The 24,074-nt window shown below is 65.3% G+C and overlaps 1 long non-coding RNA gene across 1 annotated transcript; it reads left to right on the top strand.

Annotated features, from left to right (window-relative positions):
- Positions 1-662: 662 nt before the first annotated feature.
- LOC144490313 (uncharacterized) lies at positions 663-23,815 on the top strand. Its single transcript, XR_013497220.1, has 3 exons — positions 663-746; positions 11,818-11,898; positions 23,682-23,815. It is a non-coding gene; the product is annotated as an uncharacterized LOC144490313 (long non-coding RNA).
- The last annotated feature ends 259 nt before the right edge of the window (positions 23,816-24,074 follow it).

Raw genomic sequence — 24,074 nt, forward strand, 5'->3', positions numbered from 1 at the left:
GGGGGCGGGGCTGAGTGTCCGGGGGCTGAGTGTCAGGGGGCGGGGCTGAGTGTCAGGGGGCAGGGCTGAGTGTCAGGGGGCGGGGCTGAGTGTCCGGGGGCTGAGTGTCAGGGGGCGGGGCTGAGTGTCAGGGGGCGGGGCTGTGTGTCAGGGGGCGGGGCTGAGTGTCCAGGGGGCGGGGCTGAGTGTCAGGGGGCGGGGCTGAGTGTCAGGGGGCGGGGCTGAGTGTCCGGGGGCGGGGCTGTGTGTCAGTGGGCGGGACTGATTGTCAGTGGGCGGGGCTGAGTGCCTGGGGGTGGGGCTGAGTGTCAGGGGGCGGGGCTCAGTGTCAGGGGGCGGGTCTGAGTGCCCGGGGGCGGGGCTCAGTGTCAGGGGGCGGGTCTGAGTGCCCGGGGGCGGGGCTCAGTGTCAGGGGGCGGGGCTGAGTGCCAGGGGGCGGGGCTGAGTGTCAGGGGGCGGGTCTGAGTGCCCGGGGGCGGGGCTCAGTGTCAGGGGGCGGGGCTGGGTACCGGGGGGCGGCGCTGAGTCCGGGGCGGCGCTGAGTGTCAGGGGGCGGGGCTCAGTGTCAGGGGCTCAGTGTCGGGGCGGGGCTGAGTCAGGGGGCGGGGCTGAGTCAGGGGGCGGGGCTGAGTCAGGGGGCGGGGCTGAGTACCGGCGGGCGGCGCTTCACCACACCGGAAGTTGGACAGTGCCCCGGAAGTGCAAGCTGGTCCAGGTTGACCCCGGCAACGAGCGGCGGCTGCGCGGTGAGTTGGGGATCGCAGCGGCTCCCGGTGGCCGCTCTAATCGATTCAAACCGGGCGGAGGCCACGCAGGAGGAAGCGGGAGGACGGCTGGAAGGGAAGCGGGGGCTTCAAACCGCCCTCCCGGCCAGCACCGAGCCGCCCTCGGGGGAACTCGCGGCGCTCCGGGGAGGCCCGCCATTTTAGCTGCACCAATTCGGAGCGAGAGCGCAGGCGCCGTGCCGTCGGTGCGGGGAGGGAGGCGGCCGGCGCAGGCGCGCTTTCTTCCCTGCCTGTGGCGCGTGCGCACTGGCCGGATGTCCCCCCCCCGGCAGCCGCGCACGCGCGTCTGCCTCTCTCTCCCTTCACGCTTGCGCAGTGCCGGTTAATAACTGGCAGTCGTGTCGGCGAGTGGCGCCTGCGCGTTGTGGGTGCTGGCCGCGTGGTAAACGTCTGCGGTGCGCAGGCGTGCGCCTCAAGCCGCGGGGCACCCTGGGAGCTGTAGTCCCCAGCTCTGACAGTCTCCTGTCTCCAGAATGGGAGGCAGGGCTGGGTGGGAACTACAACCCCCAGGGTCCTGCTGCTCACCCTCCAGCCAGCTGTGATTGACTCAGCTGGCACCTCACTGGGGGCAGTTGGCACAGGGACGAATGTTGGCCCGGGCTCGCAGAGTTTAATTTCATTTATTATTATCACGTGTATCGGGATAGAGTGACAAGTCTTGTTTCTTCCACGCGACACAGACCAAGCATACCGTTCATAGAGTACATAGTTTTTTTTAGTTCAATTTATTTACAGGTGTCACAAGTCGGCTGACATTAACACTGCAATGAAGTCACTGTGAAAATCCCCAAGTCGCCACACTCCTGTTCGGGTCACACTGAGGGGGAATTTAGCACGTCCAATCCACCCTAACCAGCACAGTCTTTCGGACTGTGGGAGGAAACCGGAGCACCCGGAGGAAACCCACGCAGACACGGGGAGAACGTGCAGACTCCGCACAGACAGTGACCCGAGCCGGGAATCGAACCCGGGACCCTGGTGCTGTGAGGCAGCAGTGCTAACCACTGTGTCACCGGGTATTGGGATGCAGTGAAAAGTAATGTTTCTTGTGCACGATACAGACGAAGCATACCGTTCATAGAGTACAGAGGGGAGAAGGGAAGGAGAGGGTGCAGAATGTGGGTGCAGAGTCACTGGCGTCATTTGACACACCTGACCCTGGGAAATCCCCCACTCCGCCTCTGGCACATGGTGCAGAGGGAGCTTTACTCTGTATCCAACCCCGTGCTGTACCTGTCCTGGGAGTGTTTGATGGGGGACAGTGTAGAGGGAGCTTTACTCTGTATCTAACCCCGTGCTGTACCTGTCCTGGGAGTGTTTGATGGGGGACAGTGTAGAGGGAGCTTTACTCTGTATCTAACCCCGTGCTGTACCTGTCCTGGGAGTGTTTGATGGGGGACAGTGTAGAGGGAGCTTTACTCTGTATCTAACCCCATGCTGTACCTGTCCTGGGAGTGTTTGATGGGGACAGTGTAGAGGGAGCTTTACTCTGTATCTAACCCCGTGCTGTACCTGTCCTGGGAGTGTTTGATGGGGACAGTGTAGAGGGAGCTTTACTCTGTATCTAACCCCGTGCTGTACCTGTCCTGGGAGTGTTTGATGGGGGACAGTGTAGAGGGAGCTTTACTCTGTATCTAACCCCATGCTGTACCTGTCCTGGGAGTGTTTGATGGGGACAGTGTAGAGGGAGCTTTACTCTGTATCTAACCCCGTGCTGTACCTGTCCTGGGAGTGTTTGATGGGGGACAGTGTAGAGGGAGCTTTACTCTGTATCTAACCCCATGCTGTACCTGTCCTGGGAGTGTTTGATGGGGACAGTGTAGAGGGAGCTTTACTCTGTATCTAACCCCGTGCTGTACCTGTCCTGGGAGTGTTTGATGGGGACAGTGTAGAGGGAGCTTTACTCTGTATCTAACCCCGTGCTGTACCTGTCCTGGGAGTGTTTGATGGGGGACAGTGTAGAGGGAGCTTTACTCTGTATCTAACCCCATGCTGTACCTGTCCTGGGAGTGTTTGATGGGGACAGTGTAGAGGGAGCTTTACTCTGTATCTAACCCCGTGCTGTACCTGTCCTGGGAGTGTTTGATGGGGACAGTGTAGAGGGAGCTTTACTCTGTATCTAACCCCGTGCTGTACCTGTCCTGGGAGTGTTTGATGGGGGACAGTGTAGAGGGAGCTTTACTCTGTATCTAACCCCGTGCTGTCCCTGTCCTGGGAGTGTTTGATGGGGACAGTGTAGAGGGAGCTTTACTCTGTATCTAACCCCGTGCTGTACCTGTCCTGGGAGTGTTTGATGGGGACAGTGTAGAGGGAGCTTTACTCTGTATCTAACCCCGTGCTGTACCTGTCCTGGGAGTGTTTGATGGGGGACAGTGTAGAGGGAGCTTTACTCTGTATCTAACCCCGTGCTGTACCTGTCCTGGGAGTGTTTGATGGGGACAGTGTAGAGGGAGCTTTACTCTGTATCTAACCCCGTGCTGTACCTGTCCTGGGAGTGTTTGATGGGGGACAGTGTAGAGGGAGCTTTACTCTGTATCTAACCCCGTGCTGTACCTGTCCTGGGAGTGTTTGATGGGGACAGTGTAGAGGGAGCTTTACTCTGTATCTAACCCCGTGCTGTACCTGTCCTGGGAGTGTTTGATGGGGGACAGTGTAGAGGGAGCTTTACTCTGTATCTAACCCCGTGCTGTACCTGTCCTGGGAGTGTTTGATGGGGACAGTGTAGAGGGAGCTTTACTCTGTATCTAACCCCGTGCTGTACCTGTCCTGGGAGTGTTTGATGGGGACAGTGTAGAGGGAGCTTTACTCTGTATCTAACCCCGTGCTGGACCTGTCCTGGGAGTGTTTGATGGGGACAGTGTAGAGGGAGCTTTACTCTGTATCTAACCCCGTGCTGTACCTGTCCTGGGAGTGTTTGATGGGGGGCAGTGCAGAGGGAGCTTTACTCTGTATCTAACCCCGTGCTGTACCTGTCCTGGGAGTGTTTGATGGGGGACAGTGCAGAGGGAGCTTTACTCTGTATCTAACCCCGTGCTGTACCTGTCCTGGGAGTGTTTGATGGGGGACAGTGTAGAGGGAGCTTTACTCTGTATCTAACCCCGTGCTGTCCCTGTCCTGGGAGTGTTTGATGGGGACAGTGTAGAGGGAGCTTTACTCTGTATCTAACCCCGTGCTGTACCTGTCCTGGGAGTGTTTGATGGGGACAGTGCAGAGGGAGCTTTACTCTGTATCTAACCCCGTGCTGTACCTGTCCTGGGAGTGTTTGATGGGGGACAGTGTAGAGGGAGCTTTACTCTGTATCTAACCCCGTGCTGTACCTGTCCTGGGAGTGTTTGATGGGGACAGTGTAGAGGGAGCTTTACTCTGTATCTAACCCCGTGCTGTACCTGTCCTGGGAGTGTTTGATGGGGACAGTGCAGAGGGAGCTTTACTCTGTATCTAACCCCGTGCTGTACCTGTCCTGGGAGTGTTTGATGGGGACAGTGCAGAGGGAGCTTTACTCTGTATCTAACCCCGTGCTGTCCCTGTCCTGGGAGTGTTTGATGGGGACAGTGCAGAGGGAGTTTTACTCTGTATCTAACCCCGTGCTGTACCTGTCCTGGGAGTGTTTGATGGGGACAGTGTCGAGGGAGCTTTACTCTGTATCTAACCCCGTGCTGTACCTGTCCTGGGAGTGTTTGATGGGGACAGTGTAGAGGGAGCTTTACTCTGTATCTAACCCCGTGCTGTACCTGTCCTGGGAGTGTTTGATGGGGACAGTGTAAAGGGAGCTTTACTCTGTATCTAACCCCGTGCTGTACCTGTCCTGGGAGTGTTTGATGGGGACAGTGTAGAGGGAGCTTTACTCTGTATCTAACCCCGTGCTGTGCCTGTCCTGGGAGTCTTTGATGGGGCGACAGTGTAGAGGGAGCTTTACTCTGTATCTAACCCCGTGCTGTACCTGTCCTGGGAGTGTTTGATGGGGACAGTGTAGAGGGAGCTTTACTCTGTATCTAACCCCGTGCTGTACCTGTCCTGGGAGTGTTTGATGGGGACAGTGTAGAGGGAGCTTTACTCTGTATCTAACCCCGTGCTGTGCCTGTCCTGGGAGTGTTTGATGTGGGACAGTGTAGAGGGAGCTTTACTCTGTATCTAACCCCATGCTGTACCTGTCCTGGGAGTGTTTGATGGGGGACAGTGTAGAGGGAGCTTTACTCTGTATCTAACCCCGTGCTGTACCTGTCCTGGGAGTGTTTGATGGGGGACAGTGTAGAGGGAGCTTTACTCTGTATCTAACCCCGTGCTGTACCTGTCCTGGGAGTGTTTGATGGGGACAGTGTAGAGGGAGCTTTACTCTGTATCTAACCCCATGCTGTTCCTGTCCTGGGAGTGTTTGATGGGGACAGTGGAGAGGGAGCTTTACTCTGTATCTAACCCCGTGCTGTACCTGTCCTGGGAGTGTTTGATGGGGACAGTGTAGAGGGAGCTTTACTCTGTATCTAACCCCGTGCTGTCCCTGTCCTGGGAGTGTTTGATCGGGACAGTGTAAAGGGAGCTTTACTCTGTATCTAACCCCGTGCTGTACCTGTCCCGGGAGTGTTTGATGGGGACAGTGTAGAGGGAGCTTTACTCTGTATCTAACCCCGTGCTGTACCTGTCCTGGGAGTGTTTGATGGGGGACAGTGTAGAGGGAGCTTTACTCTGTATCTAACCCCGTGCTGTACCTGTCCTGGGAGTGTTTGATGGGGACAGTGTAGAGGGAGCTTTACTCTGTATCTAACCCCGTGCTGGACCTGTCCTGGGAGTGTTTGATGGGGACAGTGTAGAGGGAGCTTTACTCTGTATCTAACCCCGTGCTGTACCTGTCCTGGGAGTGTTTGATGGGGGGCAGTGCAGAGGGAGCTTTACTCTGTATCTAACCCCGTGCTGTACCTGTCCTGGGAGTGTTTGATGGGGGACAGTGCAGAGGGAGCTTTACTCTGTATCTAACCCCGTGCTGTACCTGTCCTGGGAGTGTTTGATGGGGGACAGTGCAGAGGGAGCTTTACTCTGTATCTAACCCCGTGCTGTACCTGTCCTGGGAGTGTTTGATGGGGGACAGTGCAGAGGGAGCTTTACTCTGTATCTAACCCCGTGCTGTACCTGTCCTGGGAGTGTTTGATGGGGGACAGTGTAGAGGGAGCTTTACTCTGTATCTAACCCCGTGCTGTACCTGTCCTGGGAGTGTTTGATGGGGACAGTGTAGAGGGAGCTTTACTCTGTATCTAACCCCGTGCTGTACCTGTCCTGGGAGTGTTTGATGGGGGACAGTGCAGAGGGAGCTTTACTCTGTATCTAACCCCGTGCTGTACCTGTCCTGGGAGTGTTTGATGGGGGACAGTGCAGAGGGAGCTTTACTCTGTATCTAACCCCGTGCTGTACCTGTCCTGGGAGTGTTTGATGGGGGACAGTGTAGAGGGAGCTTTACTCTGTATCTAACCCCGTGCTGTACCTGTCCTGGGAGTGTTTGATGGGGACAGTGTAGAGGGAGCTTTACTCTGTATCTAACCCCGTGCTGTACCTGTCCTGGGAGTGTCTGATGGGGACAGTGTAGAGGGAGCTTTACTCTGTATCTAACCCCGTGCTGTACCTGTCCTGGGAGTGTTTGATGGGGGACAGTGTAGAGGGAGCTTTACTCTGTATCTAACCCCGTGCTGTACCTGTCCTGGGAGTGTTTGATGGGGGACAGTGTAGAGGGAGCTTTACTCTGTATCTAACCCCGTGCTGTCCCTGTCCTGGGAGTGTTTGATGGGGACAGTGTAGAGGGAGCTTTACTCTGTATCTAACCCCGTGCTGTACCTGTCCTGGGAGTGTTTGATGGGGGACAGTGTAGAGGGAGCTTTACTCTGTATCTAACCCCGTGCTGTACCTGTCCTGGGAGTGTCTGATGGGGACAGTGTAGAGGGAGCTTTACTCTGTATCTAACCCCGTGCTGTACCTGTCCTGGGAGTGTTTGATGGGGGACAGTGTAGAGGGAGCTTTACTCTGTATCTAACCCCGTGCTGTACCTGTCCTGGGAGTGTTTGATGGGGGACAGTGTAGAGGGAGCTTTACTCTGTATCTAACCCCGTGCTGTCCCTGTCCTGGGAGTGTTTGATGGGGACAGTGTAGAGGGAGCTTTACTCTGTATCTAACCCCGTGCTGTACCTGTCCTGGGAGTGTTTGATGGGGGACAGTGTAGAGGGAGCTTTACTCTGTATCTAACCCCGTGCTGTCCCTGTCCTGGGAGTGTTTGATGGGGACAGTGTAGAGGGAGCTTTACTCTGTATCTAACCCCGTGCTGTACCTGTCCTGGGAGTGTTTGATGGGGGACAGTGCAGAGGGAGCTTTACTCTGTATCTAACCCCGTGCTGTACCTGTCCTGGGAGTGTTTGATGGGGGACAGTGTAGAGGGAGCTTCACTCTGTATCTAACCCCGTGCTGTACCTGTCCTGGGAGTGTTTGATGGGGACAGTGTAGAGGGAGCTTTACTCTGTATCTAACCCCGTGTTGTACCTGTCCTGGGAGTGTTTGATGGGGGACAGTGTAGAGGGAGCTTTACTCTGTATCTAACCCCGTGCTGTACCTGTCCTGGGAGTGTTTGATGGGGACAGTGCAGAGGGAGCTTTACTCTGTATCTAACCCCGTGCTGTACCTGTCCTGGGAGTGTTTGATGGGGGACAGTGTAGAGGGAGCTTTACTCTGTATCTAACCCCGTGCTGTACCTGTCCTGGGAGTGTTTGATGGGGACAGTGCAGAGGGAGCTTTACTCTGTATCTAACCCCGTGCTGTACCTGTCCTGGGAGTGTTTGATGGGGGACAGTGTAGAGGGAGCTTTACTCTGTATCTAACCCCGTGCTGTACCTGTCCTGGGAGTGTTTGATGGGGGACAGTGCAGAGGGAGCTTTACTCTGTATCTAACCCCGTGCTGTACCTGTCCTGGGAGTGTTTGATGGGGGACAGTGTAGAGGGAGCTTTACTGTATCTAACCCCGTGCTGTACCTGTCCTGGGAGTGTTTGATGGGGACAGTGTAGAGGGAGCTTTACTCTGTATCTAACCCCGTGCTGTACCTGTCCTGGGAGTGTCTGATGGGGACAGTGTAGAGGGAGCTTTACTCTGTATCTAACCCCGTGCTGTACCTGTCCTGGGAGTGTTTGATGGGGGACAGTGTAGAGGGAGCTTTACTCTGTATCTAACCCCGTGCTGTACCTGTCCTGGGAGTGTTTGATGGGGGACAGTGTAGAGGGAGCTTTACTCTGTATCTAACCCCGTGCTGTACCTGTCCTGGGAGTGTTTGATGGGGGACAGTGTAGAGGGAGCTTTACTCTGTATCTAACCCCGTGCTGTACCTGTCCTGGGAGTGTTTGATGGGGGACAGTGTAGAGGGAGCTTTACTCTGTATCTAACCCCGTGCTGTACCTGTCCTGGGAGTGTTTGATGGGGGACAGTGTAGAGGGAGCTTTACTCTGTATCTAACCCCGTGCTGTACCTGTCCTGGGAGTGTTTGATGGGGGACAGTGTAGAGGGAGCTTTACTCTGTATCTAACCCCGTGCTGTACCTGTCCTGGGAGTGTTTGATGGGGGACAGTGTAGAGGGAGCTTTACTCTGTATCTAACCCCGTGCTGTACCTGTCCTGGGAGTGTTTGATGGGGGACAGTGTAGAGGGAGCTTTACTCTGTATCTAACCCCGTGCTGTACCTGTCCTGGGAGTGTTTGATGGGGGACAGTGTAGAGGGAGCTTTACTCTGTATCTAACCCCGTGCTGTCCCTGTCCTGGGAGTGTTTGATGGGGACAGTGTAGAGGGAGCTTTACTCTGTATCTAACCCCGTGCTGTACCTGTCCTGGGAGTGTTTGATGGGGGACAGTGCAGAGGGAGCTTTACTCTGTATCTAACCCCGTGCTGTACCTGTCCTGGGAGTGTTTGATGGGGGACAGTGTAGAGGGAGCTTCACTCTGTATCTAACCCCGTGCTGTACCTGTCCTGGGAGTGTTTGATGGGGACAGTGTAGAGGGAGCTTTACTCTGTATCTAACCCCGTGCTGTACCTGTCCTGGGAGTGTTTGATGGGGGACAGTGTAGAGGGAGCTTTACTCTGTATCTAACCCCGTGCTGTACCTGTCCTGGGAGTGTTTGATGGGGACAGTGCAGAGGGAGCTTTACTCTGTATCTAACCCCGTGCTGTACCTGTCCTGGGAGTGTTTGATGGGGGACAGTGTAGAGGGAGCTTTACTCTGTATCTAACCCCGTGCTGTACCTGTCCTGGGAGTGTTTGATGGGGACAGTGCAGAGGGAGCTTTACTCTGTATCTAACCCCGTGCTGTACCTGTCCTGGGAGTGTTTGATGGGGGACAGTGTAGAGGGAGCTTTACTCTGTATCTAACCCCGTGCTGTACCTGTCCTGGGAGTGTTTGATGGGGACAGTGCAGAGGGAGCTTTACTCTGTATCTAACCCCGTGCTGTACCTGTCCTGGGAGTGTTTGATGGGGACAGTGTAGAGGGAGCTTTACTCTGTATCTAACCCCGTGCTGTACCTGTCCTGGGAGTGTTTGATGGGGACAGTGCAGAGGGAGCTTTACTCTGTATCTAACCCCGTGCTGTACCTGTCCTGGGAGTGTTTGATGGGGACAGTGCAGAGGGAGCTTTACTCTGTATCTAACCCCGTGCTGTACCTGTCCTGGGAGTGTTTGATGGGGGACAGTGTAGAGGGAGCTTTACTCTGTATCTAACCCCGTGCTGTACCTGTCCTGGGAGTGTTTGATGGGGACAGTGCAGAGGGAGCTTTACTCTGTATCTAACCCCGTGCTGTACCTGTCCTGGGAGTGTTTGATGGGGACAGTGCAGAGGGAGCTTTACTCTGTATCTAACCCCGTGCTGTACCTGTCCTGGGAGTGTTTGATGGGGGACAGTGTAGAGGGAGCTTTACTCTGTATCTAACCCCGTGCTGTACCTGTCCTGGGAGTGTTTGATGGGGACAGTGTAGAGGGAGCTTTACTCTGTATCTAACCCCGTGCTGTACCTGTCCTGGGAGTGTTTGATGGGGACAGTGCAGAGGGAGCTTTACTCTGTATCTAACCCCGTGCTGTACCTGTCCTGGGAGTGTTTGATGGGGACAGTGCAGAGGGAGCTTTACTCTGTATCTAACCCCGTGCTGTCCCTGTCCTGGGAGTGTTTGATGGGGACAGTGCAGAGGGAGTTTTACTCTGTATCTAACCCCGTGCTGTACCTGTCCTGGGAGTGTTTGATGGGGACAGTGTCGAGGGAGCTTTACTCTGTATCTAACCCCGTGCTGTACCTGTCCTGGGAGTGTTTGATGGGGACAGTGTAGAGGGAGCTTTACTCTGTATCTAACCCCGTGCTGTACCTGTCCTGGGAGTGTTTGATGGGGACAGTGTAAAGGGAGCTTTACTCTGTATCTAACCCCGTGCTGTACCTGTCCTGGGAGTGTTTGATGGGGACAGTGTAGAGGGAGCTTTACTCTGTATCTAACCCCGTGCTGTGCCTGTCCTGGGAGTGTTTGATGGGGCGACAGTGTAGAGGGAGCTTTACTCTGTATCTAACCCCGTGCTGTACCTGTCCTGGGAGTGTTTGATGGGGACAGTGTAGAGGGAGCTTTACTCTGTATCTAACCCCGTGCTGTACCTGTCCTGGGAGTGTTTGATGGGGACAGTGTAGAGGGAGCTTTACTCTGTATCTAACCCCGTGCTGTGCCTGTCCTGGGAGTGTTTGATGTGGGACAGTGTAGAGGGAGCTTTACTCTGTATCTAACCCCATGCTGTACCTGTCCTGGGAGTGTTTGATGGGGGACAGTGTAGAGGGAGCTTTACTCTGTATCTAACCCCGTGCTGTACCTGTCCTGGGAGTGTTTGATGGGGGACAGTGTAGAGGGAGCTTTACTCTGTATCTAACCCCGTGCTGTACCTGTCCTGGGAGTGTTTGATGGGGACAGTGTAGAGGGAGCTTTACTCTGTATCTAACCCCATGCTGTTCCTGTCCTGGGAGTGTTTGATGGGGACAGTGGAGAGGGAGCTTTACTCTGTATCTAACCCCGTGCTGTACCTGTCCTGGGAGTGTTTGATGGGGACAGTGTAGAGGGAGCTTTACTCTGTATCTAACCCCGTGCTGTCCCTGTCCTGGGAGTGTTTGATCGTGACAGTGTAAAGGGAGCTTTACTCTGTATCTAACCCCGTGCTGTACCTGTCCCGGGAGTGTTTGATGGGGACAGTGTAGAGGGAGCTTTACTCTGTATCTAACCCCGTGCTGTACCTGTCCTGGGAGTGTTTGATGGGGACAGTGTAGAGGGAGCTTTACTCTGTATCTAACCCCGTGCTGTACCTGTCCTGGGAGTGTTTGATGGGGGACAGTGTAGAGGGAGCTTTACTCTGTATCTAACCCCGTGCTGTACCTGTCCTGGGAGTGTTTGATGGGGGACAGTGCAGAGGGAGCTTTACTCTGTATCTAACCCCGTGCTGTACCTGTCCTGGGAGTGTTTGATGGGGGACTGTGTAGAGGGAGCTTTACTCTGTATCTAACCCCGTGTTGTACCTGTCCTGGGAGTGTTTGATGGGGACAGTGTAGAGGGAGCTTTACTCTGTATCTAACCCCGTGCTGTACCTGTCCTGGGAGTGTTTGATGGAGACAGTGTAGAGGGAGCTTTACTCTGTATCTAACCCCGTGCTGTACCTGTCCTGGGAGTGTTTGATGGGGGACAGTGTAGAGGGAGCTTTACTCTGTATCTAACCCCGTGCTGTACCTGTCCTGGGAGTGTTTGATGGGGACAGTGTAGAGGGAGCTTTACTCTGTATCTAACCCCGTGCTGTACCTGTCCTGGGAGTGTTTGATGGGGGACAGTGTCGAGGGAGCTTTACTCTGTATCTAACCCCGTGCTGTACCTGTCCTGAGTGCTTGCGGGGGACAGTGTCGAGGGAGCTTTACTCTGTATCTAACCCCGTGCTGTACCTGTCCTGAGTGCTTGCGACTGCTTCCTGTTTGGAATAGGCATGGATTATAATTGAAACGCTTTGTGTTGGAACAGATCGCTCGAGGCAGAATGTCGAAACGAAAGGTGTCGTTTGAGACGGGCAGTGGGGATCAGGATGAGAGTTTACGCTCCCAGGTATGTGATCACAGGAACAACAGAGCCAAGGGCCTGTTTCGTCCACACTCGGGACTGCCCCGACATCACTCACAACCTCAAGAGGATCGGAAAATACGAATCCGCAACTGAAACAGGCCACTTGGCCCCTCACACCCTGCTATCCCACCCGATAAGATTCTGTATGATCGGAATGGTGTCTCAATGCCACTTCTCTGCTTCCCCCACTGACTCCGCCTCCCCCACTGACTCCGCCTCCCCCACTGACTCCGCCTCCCCCCGTCTCCGCCTCCCCCGTCTCCGCCTCCCCCCGTCTCCGCCTCCCCCCGTCTCCGCCTCCCCCCGTCTCCGCCTCCCCCCGTCTCCGCCTCCCCCACTGACTCCGCCTCCCCCACTGGACTCCGCCTCCCCCCGGTCTCCGCCTCCCCCACTGACTCCGCCTCCCCCACTGACTCCGCCTCCCCCGTCTCCGCCTCCCCCCGGTCTCCGCCTCCCCCACTGACTCCGCCTCCCCCGGTCTCCGCCTCCCCACTGACTCCGCCTCCCCCGGTCTCCGCCTCCCCCACTGACTCCGCCTCCCCCCCGTCTCGGCCTCCCCCCTCTCTCCGACTCCCCCCCCTCTCTCCGACTCCCCCCCCCTCTCTCCGACTCCCCCCCCTCTCTCCGACTCCCCCCCCTCTCTCCGACTCCCCCCCCTCTCTCCGACTCCCCCCCTCTCTCCGACTCCCCCCTTCTCTCCGACTCCCCCCCTCTCTCCGACTCCCCCCCCTCTCTCCGACTCCCCCCCTCTCTCCGACTCCCCCCCCTCTCTCCCGACTCCCCCCCTCTCTCCGACTCCCCCCCCCCTCTCTCCGACTCCCCCCCCCTCTCTCCGACTCCCCCCCTCTCTCCGCCTCCCCCCCTCTCTCCGCCTCCCCCCCCTCTCTCCGCCTCCCCCCCCCTCTCTCCGCCTCCCCCCCCTCTCTCCGCCTCCCCCCCCTCTCTCCGCCTCCCCCCCCTCTCTCCGCCTCCCCCCCTCTCTCCGCCTCCCCCCCCTCTCTCCGACTCCCCCCCTCTCTCCGACTCCCCCCCCTCTCTCCGACTCCCCCCCCTCTCTCCGACTCCCCCCCCTCTCTCCGACTCCCCCCCTCTCTCCGACTCCCCCCCCTCTCTCCGACTCCCCCCCCTCTCTCCGACTCCCCCCCCTCTCTCCGACTCCCCCCCCTCTCTCCGACTCCCCCCCCTCTCTCCGACTCCCCCCCTCTCTCCGACTCCTCCCCCTCTCTCCGACTCCTCCCCCTCTCTCCGACTCCTCCCCCTCTCTCCGACTCCCTCCCCCTCTCTCCGACTCCCCCCCTCTCTCCGACTCCCCCCCCCTCTCTCCGACTCCCCCCCCTCTCTCCGACTCCCCCCCCTCTCTCCGACTCCCCCCCCCCTCTCTCCGACTCCCCCCCCTCTCTCCGACTCCCCCCCCTCTCTCCGACTCCCCCCCCCTCTCTCCGACTCCCCCCCTCTCTCCGACTCCCCCCCCCTCTCTCCGCCCCCCCCCTCTCTCCGACTCCCCCTCTCTCCGACTCCCCCCCCCTCTCTCCGACTCCCCCTCTCTCCGACTCCCACCCCTCTCTCCGACTCCCCCCCTCTCTCCGACTCCCCCCCCTCTCTCCGACTCCCCCCCCTCTCTCCGCCCCCCCTCTCTCCGCCCCCCCCTCTCTCCGCCCCCCCCCTCTCTCCGACTCCCCCCACTCTCTCCGCCCCCCCCTCTCTCCGCCCCCCCCCCTCTCTCCGACTCCCCCCCCCGTCTCCGCCCCCCCCCGTCTCCGCCCCCCCCTCTCTCCGCCTCCCCCCCCTCTCTCCGCCTCCCCCCCCTCTCTCCGACTCCCCCCCCTCTCTCCGACTCCCCCCCCTCTCTCCGACTCCCCCCCCCTCTCTCCGACTCCCCCCCCTCTCTCCGCCCCCCCCCTCTCTCCGCCCCCCCCCTCTCTCCGCCCCCCCTCTCTCCGCCTCCCCCCCCTCTCTCCGCCTCCCCCCCTCTCTCCACCTCCCCCCCCTCTCTCCGCCTCCCCCCCCTCTCTCCGCCTCCCCCCCCTCTCTCCGCCTCCCCCCCCTCTCTCCGCCTCCCCCCCCTCTCTCCGCCTCCCCCCCTCTCTCCGCCTCCCCCCCCTCTCTCCGCCTCCCCCCCCTCTCTCCGCCTCCCCCCCCTCTCTCCGCCTCCCCCCCCTCTCTCCGCCTCCCCCCCCTCTCTCCGCCTCCCCCCCCTCTCTCGGCCCGCCCCCCTCTCTCCGCCTCCCCCCCCTCTCTCCGCCTCCCCCCCCTCTCTCCGCCTCCCCCTCTCTCTCCGCCTCCCCCCCCTCTCTCCGCCTCCCCCCCTCTCTCCGCCTCCCCCCCCTCTCTCCGCCTCCCCCCCCCTCTCTCCGCCTCCCCCCCCTCTCTCCGCCTCCCCCCCCTCTCTCCGCCTCCCCCCCCTCTCTCCGCCTCCCCCCCCTCTCTCCGCCTCCCCCCCTCTCTCCGCCTCCCCCCCCTCTCTCCGACTCCCCCCCCTCTCTCCGACTCCCCCCCCTCTCTCCGCCCCCCCTCTCTCCGACTCCCCCCCTCTCTCTCCGACTCCCCCTCTCTCCGACTCCCCCCCCTCTCTCCGACTCCCCCCCCTCTCTCCGACTCCCCCCCCTCTCTCCGACTCCCCCCCCTCTCTCCGACTCCCCCCCCTCTCTCCGACTCCCCCCCCCTCTCTCCGACTCCCACCCCTCTCTCCGACTCCCCCCCCTCTCTCCGCCCCCCCCTCTCTCCGCCCCCCTCTCTCTCCGCCCCCCCCCTCTCTCCGCCCCCCCCCTCTCTCCGCCCCCCCCCTCTCTCCGACTCCCCCCACTCTCTCCGCCCCCCCCTCTCTCCGCCCCCCCCCTCTCTCCGACTCCCCCCCCCGTCTCCGCCCCCCCCTCTCTCCGCCTCCCCCCCCTCTCTCCGCCTCCCCCCCCTCTCTCCGCCTCCCTCCCCCTCTCTCCGACTCCCCCCCCTCTCTCCGACTCCCCCCCCTCTCTCCGCCCCCCCCCTCTCTCCGCCCCCCCCTCTCTCCGCCCCCCCCTCTCTCCGCCCCCCCCTCTCTCCGCCCCCCCTCTCTCCGCCTCCCCCCCCTCTCTCCGCCTCCCCCCCCCTCTCTCCGCCTCCCCCCCCTCTCTCCGCCTCCCCCCCTCTCTCCGCCTCCCCCCCCTCTCTCCGCCTCCCCCCCCTCTCTCCGCCTCCCCCCCCTCTCTCCGACTCCCCCCCTCTCTCCGCCTCCCCCCCCTCTCTCCGCCTCCCCCCCCCTCTCTCCGACTCCCCCCCCTCTCTCTGCCTCCCCCCCTCTCTCCGCCTCCCCCCCCTCTCTCCGCCTCCCCCCCCTCTCTCCGCCTCCCCCCCCCTCTCTCCGCCTCCCCCCCCTCTCTCCGACTCCCCCCCTCTCTCCGACTCCCCCCCCTCTCTCCGACTCCCCCCCCTCTCTCCGCCTCCCCCCCCTCTCTCCGCCTCCCCCCCCTCTCTCCGCCTCCCCCCCCTCTCTCCGACTCCCCCCCCTCTCTCCGCCTCCCCCCCCTCTCTCCGCCTCCCCCCCCTCTCTCCGCCTCCCCCCCCTCTCTCCGCCTCCCCCCCCTCTCTCCGACTCCCCCCCCTCTCTCCGACTCCCCCCCCTCTCTCCGCCTCCCCCCCCTCTCTCTGCCTCCCCCCCCTCTCTCCGACTCCCCCCCTCTCTCCGACTCCCCCCCCTCTCTCCGACTCCCCCCCCTCTCTCCGACTCCCCCCCCTCTCTCCGACTCCCCCCCTCTCTCCGCCTCCCCCCCTCTCTCCGCCTCCCCCACCCTCTCCGCCTCCCCCCCTCTCTCCGCCTCCCCCCCTCTCTCCGCCTCCCCCCCTCTCTCCGCCTCCCCCCCCTCTCTCCGCCTCCCCCCCCTCTCTCCGCCTCCCCCCCTCTCTCCGCCTCCCCCCCCTCTCTCCGCCTCCCCCCCCTCTCTCCGCCTCCCCCCCCTCTCTCCGCCTCCCCCCCCTCTCTCCGCCTCCCCCCCCTCTCTCCGCCTCCCCCCCCTCTCTCCGCCTCCCCCCCTCTCTCCGCCTCCCCCCCCTCTCTCCGCCTCCCCCCCCTCTCTCCGCCTCCCCCCCCTCTCTCCGCCTCCCCCCCCTCTCTCCGCCTCCCCCCCCTCTCTCCGCCTCCCCCCCCTATCTCCGCCTCCCCCCCTCTCTCCGCCTCCCCCCCTCTCTCCGACTCCCCCCCCCTCTCTCCGCCTCCCCCCCCTCTCTCCGCCTCCCCCCCCCTCTCTCCGCCTCCCCCCCCTCTCTCCGCCTCCCCCCCCTCTCTCCGACTCCCCCCCCCTCTCTCCGACTCCCCCCCCTCTCTCCGACTGCCCCCCCCCTCTCTCCGACTCCCCCCCCCTCCTTCGACTCCCCCCCCCCTCTCCGACTCCCCCCCCTCTCTCCGACTCCCCCCCCTCTCTCCGACTCCCCCCCCTCTCTCCGACTCCCCCCCCTCTCTCCGACTCCCCCCCCCTCTCTCCGACTCCCCCCCCTCTCTCCGACTCCCCCCCCTCTCTCCGACTCCCCCCCCTCTCTCCGACTCCCCCCCCTCTCTCCGACTCCCCCCCCTCTCTCCGACTCCCCCCCCTCTCTCCGACTCCCCCCCCTCTCTGCGACTCCCCCCCCTCTCTGCGACTCCCCCCCCTCTCTGCGACTCCCCCCCCTCTCTCCGACTCCCCCCCCTCTCTCCGACTCCCCCCCCTCTCTCCGACTCCCCCCCCTCTCTCCGACTCCCCCCCCTCTCTCCGACTCCCCCCCCTCTCTCCGACTCCCCCCCCTCTCTCCGACTCCCCCCCCTCTCTCCGACTCCCCCCCCTCTCTCCGACTCCCCCCCCTCTCTCCGACTCCCCCCCCTCTCTCCGACTCCCCCCCCTCTCTCCGACTCCCCCCCCTCTCTCCGACTCCCCCCCCTCTCTCCGACTCCCCCCCCTCTCTCCGACTCCCCCCCCTCTCTCCGACTCCCCCCCCTCTCTCCGACTCCCCCCCCTCTCTCCGACTCCCCCCCCTCTCTCCGACTCCCCCCCCTCTCTCCGACTCCCCCCCCCTCTCTCCGACTCCCCCCCCTCTCTCCGACTCCCCCCCCTCTCTCCGACTCCCCCCCCTCTCTCCGACTCCCCCCCCTCTCTCCGACTCCCCCCCCTCTCTCCGACTCCCCCCCCTCTCTCCGACTCCCCCCCCTCTCCGACTCCCCCCCCTCTCGCCGACTCCCCCCCCTCTCTCCGACTCCCCCCCCCCCTCCGACTCCCCCCCCTCTCTCCGACTCCCCCCCCCCCTCTCTCCGACTCCCCCCCCCTCTCTCCGACTCCCCCCCTCTCTCCGACTCCCCCCCCTCTCTCCGACTCCCCCCCCCTCTCTCCGACTCCCCCCCCCTCTCTCCGACTCCCCCCCCCTCTCTCCGACTCCCCCCCCTCTCTCCGACTCCCCCCCCTCTCTCCGACTCCCCCCCTCTCTCCGACTCCCCCCCCTCTCTCCGACTCCCCCCCCTCTCTCCGACTCCCCCCCCTCTCTCCGACTCCCCCCCCCTCTCTCCGACTCCCCCCCTCTCTCCGACTCCCCCCCCTCTCTCCGACTCCCCCCCCTCTCTCCGACTCCCCCCCCTCTCTCCGACTCCCCCCCCTCTCTCCGACTCCCCCCCCTCTCTCCGACTCCCCCCCCTCTCTCCGACTCCCCCCCATCTCTCCGACTCCCCCCCCTCTCTCCGACTCCCCCCCCTCTCTCCCGACTCCCCCCCCTCTCTCCGACTCCCCCCCTCTCTCCGACTCCCCCCCCTCTCTCCGACTCCCCCCCTCTCTCCGACTCCCCCCCTCTCTCCGACTCCCCCCCCTCTCTCCGACTCCCCCCCCCGTCTCCGCCTCCCCCCCTCTCTCCCGCCCCTCCCTCTCTCCGCCCCCCCTCTGTCTCCGCCTCCCCCCTCTGTCTCCGCCCCCCTCTGACTCCGCCTCCCCCCTCTGACTCCGCCTCCCCCCTCTGTCTCCGCCTCCCCCACTTTGTCTCCGCCTCCCCCCCCTGTCTCCGCCCCCCCCTCTGACTCCGCCTCCCCCCTCTGACTCCGCCTCCCCCCTCTGTCTCCGGCTCCCCCCCTCTGTCTCTGTCTCCGCCTCCCCCCCTCTGTCTCCGCCTCCCACCCTCTGTCTCCGCCTCCCCCCCTCTGACTCCGCCTCCCCCCTTCTGACTCCGCCTTCCCCTCTGACTCCGCCTCCCCCCCTCTGTCTCCGCCCCCCCCCCTGTCTCCGCCCGCCCCCCCTCTGTCTCCGCCCCCCCTCTGTCTCCGCCCCCCTCTGTCTCCGCCCCCCCTCTGTCTCCGCCCCCCCTCTGTCTCCGCCCCCCCTCTGTCTCCGCCCCCCCTCTGTCTCCGCCCCCCCTCTGTCTCCGCCCCCCCCTCTGTCTCCGCCCCCCCTCTGTCTCCGCCCCCCCTCTGTCTCCGCCCCCCCTCTGTCTCCGCCCCCCTCTGTCTCCGCCCCCCCCTCTGTCTCCGCCCCCCCTCTGTCTCCGCCCCCCCTCTGTCTCCGCCCCCCCTCTGTCTCCGCCCCCCCTCTGTCTCCGCCCCCCCTCTGTCTCCGGCCCCCCTCTGTCTCCGGCCCCCCTCTGTCTCCGGCCCCCCTCTGTCTCCGGCCCCCCTCTGTCTCCGGCCCCCCTCTGTCTCCGGCCCCCCTCTGTCTCCGGCCCCCCCTCTGTCTCCGCCCCCCCTCTGTCTCCGCCCCCCCTCTGTCTCCGCCCCCCCTCTGTCTCCGCCCCCCCTCTGTCTCCGCCCCCCCCTCTGTCTCCGCCCCCCCTCTGTCTCCGCCCCCCCTCTGTCTCCGCCCCCCCTCTGTCTCCGCCCCCCCTCTGTCTCCGCCCCCCCTCTGTCTCCGCCCCCCCTCTGTCTCCGCCCCCCCTCTGTCTCCGCCCCCCCTCTGTCTCCGCCCCCCCTCTGTCTCCGCCCCCCCTCTGTCTCCGCCCCCCTCTGTCTCCGCCCCCCCTCTGTCTCCGCCCCCCCTCTGTCTCCGCCCCCCCTCTGTCTCCGCCCCCCCTCTGTCTCCGCCCCCCCTCTGTCTCCGCCCCCCCTCTGTCTCCGCCCCCCCTCTGTCTCCGCCCCCCCTCTGTCTCCGCCCCCCCTCTGTCTCCGCCCCCCCTCTGTCTCCGCCCCCCCTCTGTCTCCGCCCCCCCTCTGTCTCCGCCCCCCTCTGTCTCCGCCCCCCCTCTGTCTCCGCCCCCCCTCTGTCTCCGCCCCCCCTCTGTCTCCGCCCCCCCTCTGTCTCCGCCCCCCCTCTGTCTCCGCCCCCCCTCTGTCTCCGCCCCCCCTCTGTCTCCGCCCCCCCTCTGTCTCCGCCCCCCCTCTGTCTCCGCCCCCCTCTGTCTCCGCCCCCCTCTGTCTCCGCCCCCCCTCTGTCTCCGCCCCCCCCTCTGTCTCCGCCCCCCCTCTGTCTCCGCCCCCCCTCTGTCCTCCGCCCCCCCTCTGTCTCCGCCCCCCCTCTGTCTCCGCCCCCCCTCTGTCTCCGCCCCCCCCTCTGTCTCCGCCCCCCCTCTGTCTCCGCCCCCCCTCTGTCTCCGCCCCCCCTCTGTCTCCGCCCCCCTCTGTCTCCGCCCCCCCTCTGTCTCCGCCCCCCCTCTGTCTCCGCCCCCCCTCTGTCTCCGCCCCCCCTCTGTCTCCGCCCCCCTCTGTCTCCGCCCCCCCTCTGTCTCCGCCCCCCCTCTGTCTCCGCCCCCCCTCTGTCTCCGCCCCCCCTCTGTCTCCGCCCCCCCTCTGTCTCCGCCCCCCCTCTGTCTCCGCCCCCCCTCTGTCTCCGCCCCCCCTCTGTCTCCGCCCCCCCTCTGTCTCCGCCCCCCCTCTGTCTCCGCCCCCCCTCTGTCTCCGCCCCCCCTCTGTCTCCGCCCCCCCTCTGTCTCCGCCCCCCCTCTGTCTCCGCCCCCCCTCTGTCTCCGCCCCCCCTCTGTCTCCGCCCCCCCTCTGTCTCCGCCCCCCCTCTGTCTCCGCCCCCCCTCTGTCTCCGCCCCCCCTCTGTCTCCGCCCCCCCCTGTCTCCGCCCCCCCCTGTCTCCGCCCCCCCCCTGTCTCCGCCCCCCCCCTGTCTCCGCCCCCCCCCCTGTCTCCGCCCCCCCCCCTGTCTCCGCCCCCCCCTGTCTCCGCCCCCCCCCCTGTCTCCGCCCCCCCCCTGTCTCCGCCCCCCCCTGTCTCCGCCCCCCCCTCTGTCTCCGCCCCCCCCTCTGTCTCCGCCCCCCCCTCTGTCTCCGCCCCCCCCTCTGTCTCCGCCCCCCCCTCTGTCTCCGCCCCCCCCTCTGTCTCCGCCCCCCCCTCTGTCTCCGACCCCCCCTCTGTCTCCGACCCCCCCTCTGTCTCCGACCCCCCCTCTGTCTCCGACCCCCCCTCTGTCTCCGCCCCCCCTCTGTCTCCGCCCCCCCTCTGTCTCCGCCCCCCCTCTGTCTCCGCCCCCCTCTGTCTCCGCCCCCCCTCTGTCTCCGCCCCCCCCTCTGTCTCCGCCCCCCCCTCTGTCTCCGCCCCCCCCCTCTGTCTCCGCCCCCCCCTCTGTCTCCGCCCCCCCCTGTCTCCGCCCCCCCCTCTGTCTCCGCCCCCCCCTCTGTCTCCGCCCCCCCCTCTGTCTCCGCCCCCCCCTCTGTCTCCGCCCCCCCTCTGTCTCCGCCCCCCCCTCTGTCTCCGCCCCCCCCTCTGTCTCCGCCCCCCCTCTGTCTCCGCCCCCCCCTCTGTCTCCGCCCCCCCCTCTGTCTCCGCCCCCCCCTCTGTCTCCGCCCCCCCCTCTGTCTCCGCCCCCCCCTGTCTCCGCCCCCCCCCCACCCCCCCACTCTGTCTGACTCTCTCTCTCCCTTCTAGATTCCCCCCAATGAGGGGGGAGGGGAATAGATTGTCTCAGCAACGGCCCCGTGTTTCCTCTTCCCTCTGTGACACTCTCCCTCAGTGTTCCCTCCGTCCCTCTCTCCCTCCGCCCCTCCCTCCCTCCGCCCCTCCCTCCGCCGCTCCCTCCCTCCGCCCCTCCCTCCCTCCGCCCCTCCCTCCCTCCCTCCGCCCCTCCCTCCCTCCCTCCGCCCCTCCCTCCCTCCCTCCGCCCCTCCCTCCCTCCCTCCGCCCCTCCCTCCCTCCCTCCGCCCCTCCCTCCCTCCCTCCGCCCCTCCCTCCCTCCCTCCGCCCCTCCCTCCCTCCCTCCGCCCCTCCCTCCCTCCGCCCCTCCCTCCCTCCGCCCCTCCCTCCCTCCGCCCCTCCCTCCCTCCGCCCCTCCCTCCCTCCGCCCCTCCCTCCCTCCGCCCCTCCCTCCCTCCGCCCCTCCCTCCCTCCGCCCCTCCCTCCCTCCGCCCCTCCCTCCCTCCGCCCCTCCCCTCCCTCCGCCTCTCCCTCCCTCCGCCCCTCCCTCCCTCCGCCCCTCCCTCCCTCCGCCCCTCCCTCCCTCCGCCCCTCCCTCCCTCCGCCCCTCCCTCCCTCCGCCCCTCCCTCCCTCCGCCCCTCCCTCCCTCCGCCCCTCCCTCCCTCCGCCCCTCCCTCCCTCCGCCCCTCCCTCCCTCCGCCCCTCCCTCCCTCCGCCCCTCCCTCCTTCCGCCCCTCCCTCCCTCCGCCCCTCCCTCCCTCCGCCCCTCCCTCCCTCCGCCCCTCCCTCCCTCCGCCCCTCCCTCCCTCCGCCCCTCCCTCCCTCCGCCCCTCCCTCCCTCCGCCCCTCCCTCCCTCCGCCCCTCCCTCCCTCCGCCCCTCCCTCCCTCCGCCCCTCCCTCCGTCCCTCCCTCCGCCCCTCCCTCCCTCCGCCCCTCCCTCCCTCCGCCCCTCCCTCCGCCCCTCCCTCCCTCCGCCCCTCCCTCCCTCCGCCCCTCCCTCCCTCCGCCCCTCCCTCCCTCCGCCCCTCCCTCCCTCCGCCCCTCCCTCCCTCCGCCCCTCCCTCCCTCCGCCCCTCCCTCCCTCCGCCCCTCCCTCCCTCCGCCCCTCCCTCCCTCCGCCCCTCCCTCCCTCCGCCCCTCCCTCCCTCCGCCCCTCCCTCCCTCCGCCCCTCCCTCTCTCCGCCCCTCCCTCTCTCCGCCCCTCCCCTCCCTCCGCCCCTCCCTCCCTCCGCCCCTCCCTCCCTCCGCCCCTCCCTCCCTCCGCCCCCTCCCTCCCTCCGCCCCTCCCTCCCTCCGCCCCTCCCTCCCTCCGCCCCTCCCTCCCTCCGCCCCTCCCTCCCTCCGCCCCTCCCTCCCTCCGCCCCTCCCTCCCTCCGCCCCTCCCTCCCTCCGCCCCTCCCTCCCTCCGCCCCTCCCTCCCTCCGCCCCTCCCTCCCTCCGCCCCTCCCTCCCTCCGCCCCTCCCTCCCTCCGCCCCTCCCTCCGTCCCTCCCTCCCTCCCTCCCTCCGTCCCTCCCTCCCTCCCTCCCTCCCTCCCTCCCTCCCTCCGTCCCTCCCTCCCTCCGCCCCTCCCTCACTCTCTCTGTCTCCCTCCCTCTCTCCGTCCCTCCCTCTCTCCGTCCCTCCCCCTCTCCGTCCCTCCCCCTCTCCGTCCCTCCCCCTCTCCGTCCCTCCCTCTCTCCGTCCCTCCCTCTCTCCGTCCCTCCCTCTCTCCGTCCCTCCCTCTCTCCGTCCCTCCCTCTCTCCGTCCCTCCCTCTCTCCGTCCCTCCCCTCTCTCCGTCCCTCCCTCTCTCCGTCCCTCCCTCTCTCCGTCCCTCCCTCTCTCCGTCCCTCCCTCTCTCCGTCCCTCCCTCTCTCCGTCCCTCCCTCTCTCCGTCCCTCCCTCTCTCCGTCCCTCCCTCTCTCCGTCCCTCCCTCTCTCCGTCCCTCCCTCTCTCCGTCCCTCCCTCTCTCCGCCCCTCCCTCTCTCCGCCCCTCCCTCTCTCCGCCCCTCCCTCTCTCCGCCCCTCCCTCTCTCCGCCCCTCCCTCCCTCCGCCCCTCCCTCCCTCCGCCCCTCCCTCCCTCCGCCCCTCCCTCCCTCCGCCCCTCCCTCCCTCCGCCCCTCCCTCCCTCCGCCCCTCCCTCCCTCCGCCCCTCCCTCCCTCCGCCCCTCCCTCCCTCCCTCCCTCCCTCCCTCCCTCCCTCCCTCCCTCCCTCCGTCCCTCCCTCCCTCCCTCCCTCCGTCCCTCCCTCCCTCCGCCCCTCCCTCACTCTCTCTGTCTCCCTCCCTCTCTCCGTCCCTCCCTCTCTCCGCCCCTCCCTCTCTCCGCCCCTCCCTCTCTCCGCCCCTCCCTCTCTCCGCCCCTCCCTCTCTCCGCCCCTCCCTCTCTCCGCCCCTCCCTCTCTCCGCCCCTCCCTCTCTCCGCCCCTCCCTCTCTCCGTCCCTCCCTCTCTCCGTCCCTCCCTCTCTCCGCCCCCTCCCTCTCTCTGCCCCTCCCTCTCTCCGCCCCTCCCTCTCTCCGCCCCTCCCTCTCTCCGCCCCTCCCTCTCTCCGCCCCTCCCTCTCTCCGCCCCTCCCTCTCTCCGCCCCTCCCTCTCTCCGCCCCTCCCTCTCTCCGCCCCTCCCTCTCTCCGCCCCTCCCTCTCTCCGCCCCTCCCTCCCTCCGCCCCTCCCTCTCTCCGCCCCTCCCTCTCTCCGCCCCTCCCTCTCTCCGTCCCTCCCTCTCTCCGTCCCTCCCTCTCTCCGTCCCTCCCTCTCTCCGTCCCTCCCTCTCTCCGTCCCTCCCTCTCTCCGTCCCTCCCTCTCTCCGTCCCTCCCTCTCTCCGTCCCTCCCTCTCTCCGTCCCTCCCTCTCTCCGTCCCTCCCTCTCTCCGTCCCTCCCTCTCTCCGTCCCTCCCTCTCTCCGCCCCTCCCTCTCTCCGCCCCTCCCTCCCTCCGCCCCTCCCTCCCTCCGCCCCTCCCTCCCTCCGCCCCTCCCTCCCTCCGCCCCGCTGCCACTCACTCTGTGTGCTACCCGCAGGTTGGGGCGAACGGGGCCTCGGCCGGGGGTCCAGGCAGTCGGTTCAAGGGGAAACACTCCCTGGACAGCGACGAGGAGGATGAAGCAGAGGAGCTGGACGCCCGGAAGTACGACATCCTGGCCACGGAGGACATCGAGGGTGAGGAGGGGGCGGTGAGGGGGTGGGGAAGGGCCGGCGAGGCCCCAGGGACTGAGCTCCTCTGAGCCCGAGTCCCCTTCCCGGAGAGCGGGCTGGGATGAGCTGGAACGCTGGGGGCATCGAGAGGGAGGCAGAGAGAGAGACAGGGAAAGATAGAACCTCAGTCAGGCCATGTTTGCAATATTGCGCACAGTTCCGGAAGGATGTGGCGGCTTTGGAGAGGGTACACAAGAGGTTCACTAAATTGCCCCTTG

Source organism: Mustelus asterias, unplaced genomic scaffold (genome assembly GCF_964213995.1).
Source record: "Mustelus asterias unplaced genomic scaffold, sMusAst1.hap1.1 HAP1_SCAFFOLD_3138, whole genome shotgun sequence".
NCBI classification, from domain to species: Eukaryota; Metazoa; Chordata; class Chondrichthyes; order Carcharhiniformes; family Triakidae; genus Mustelus; species Mustelus asterias.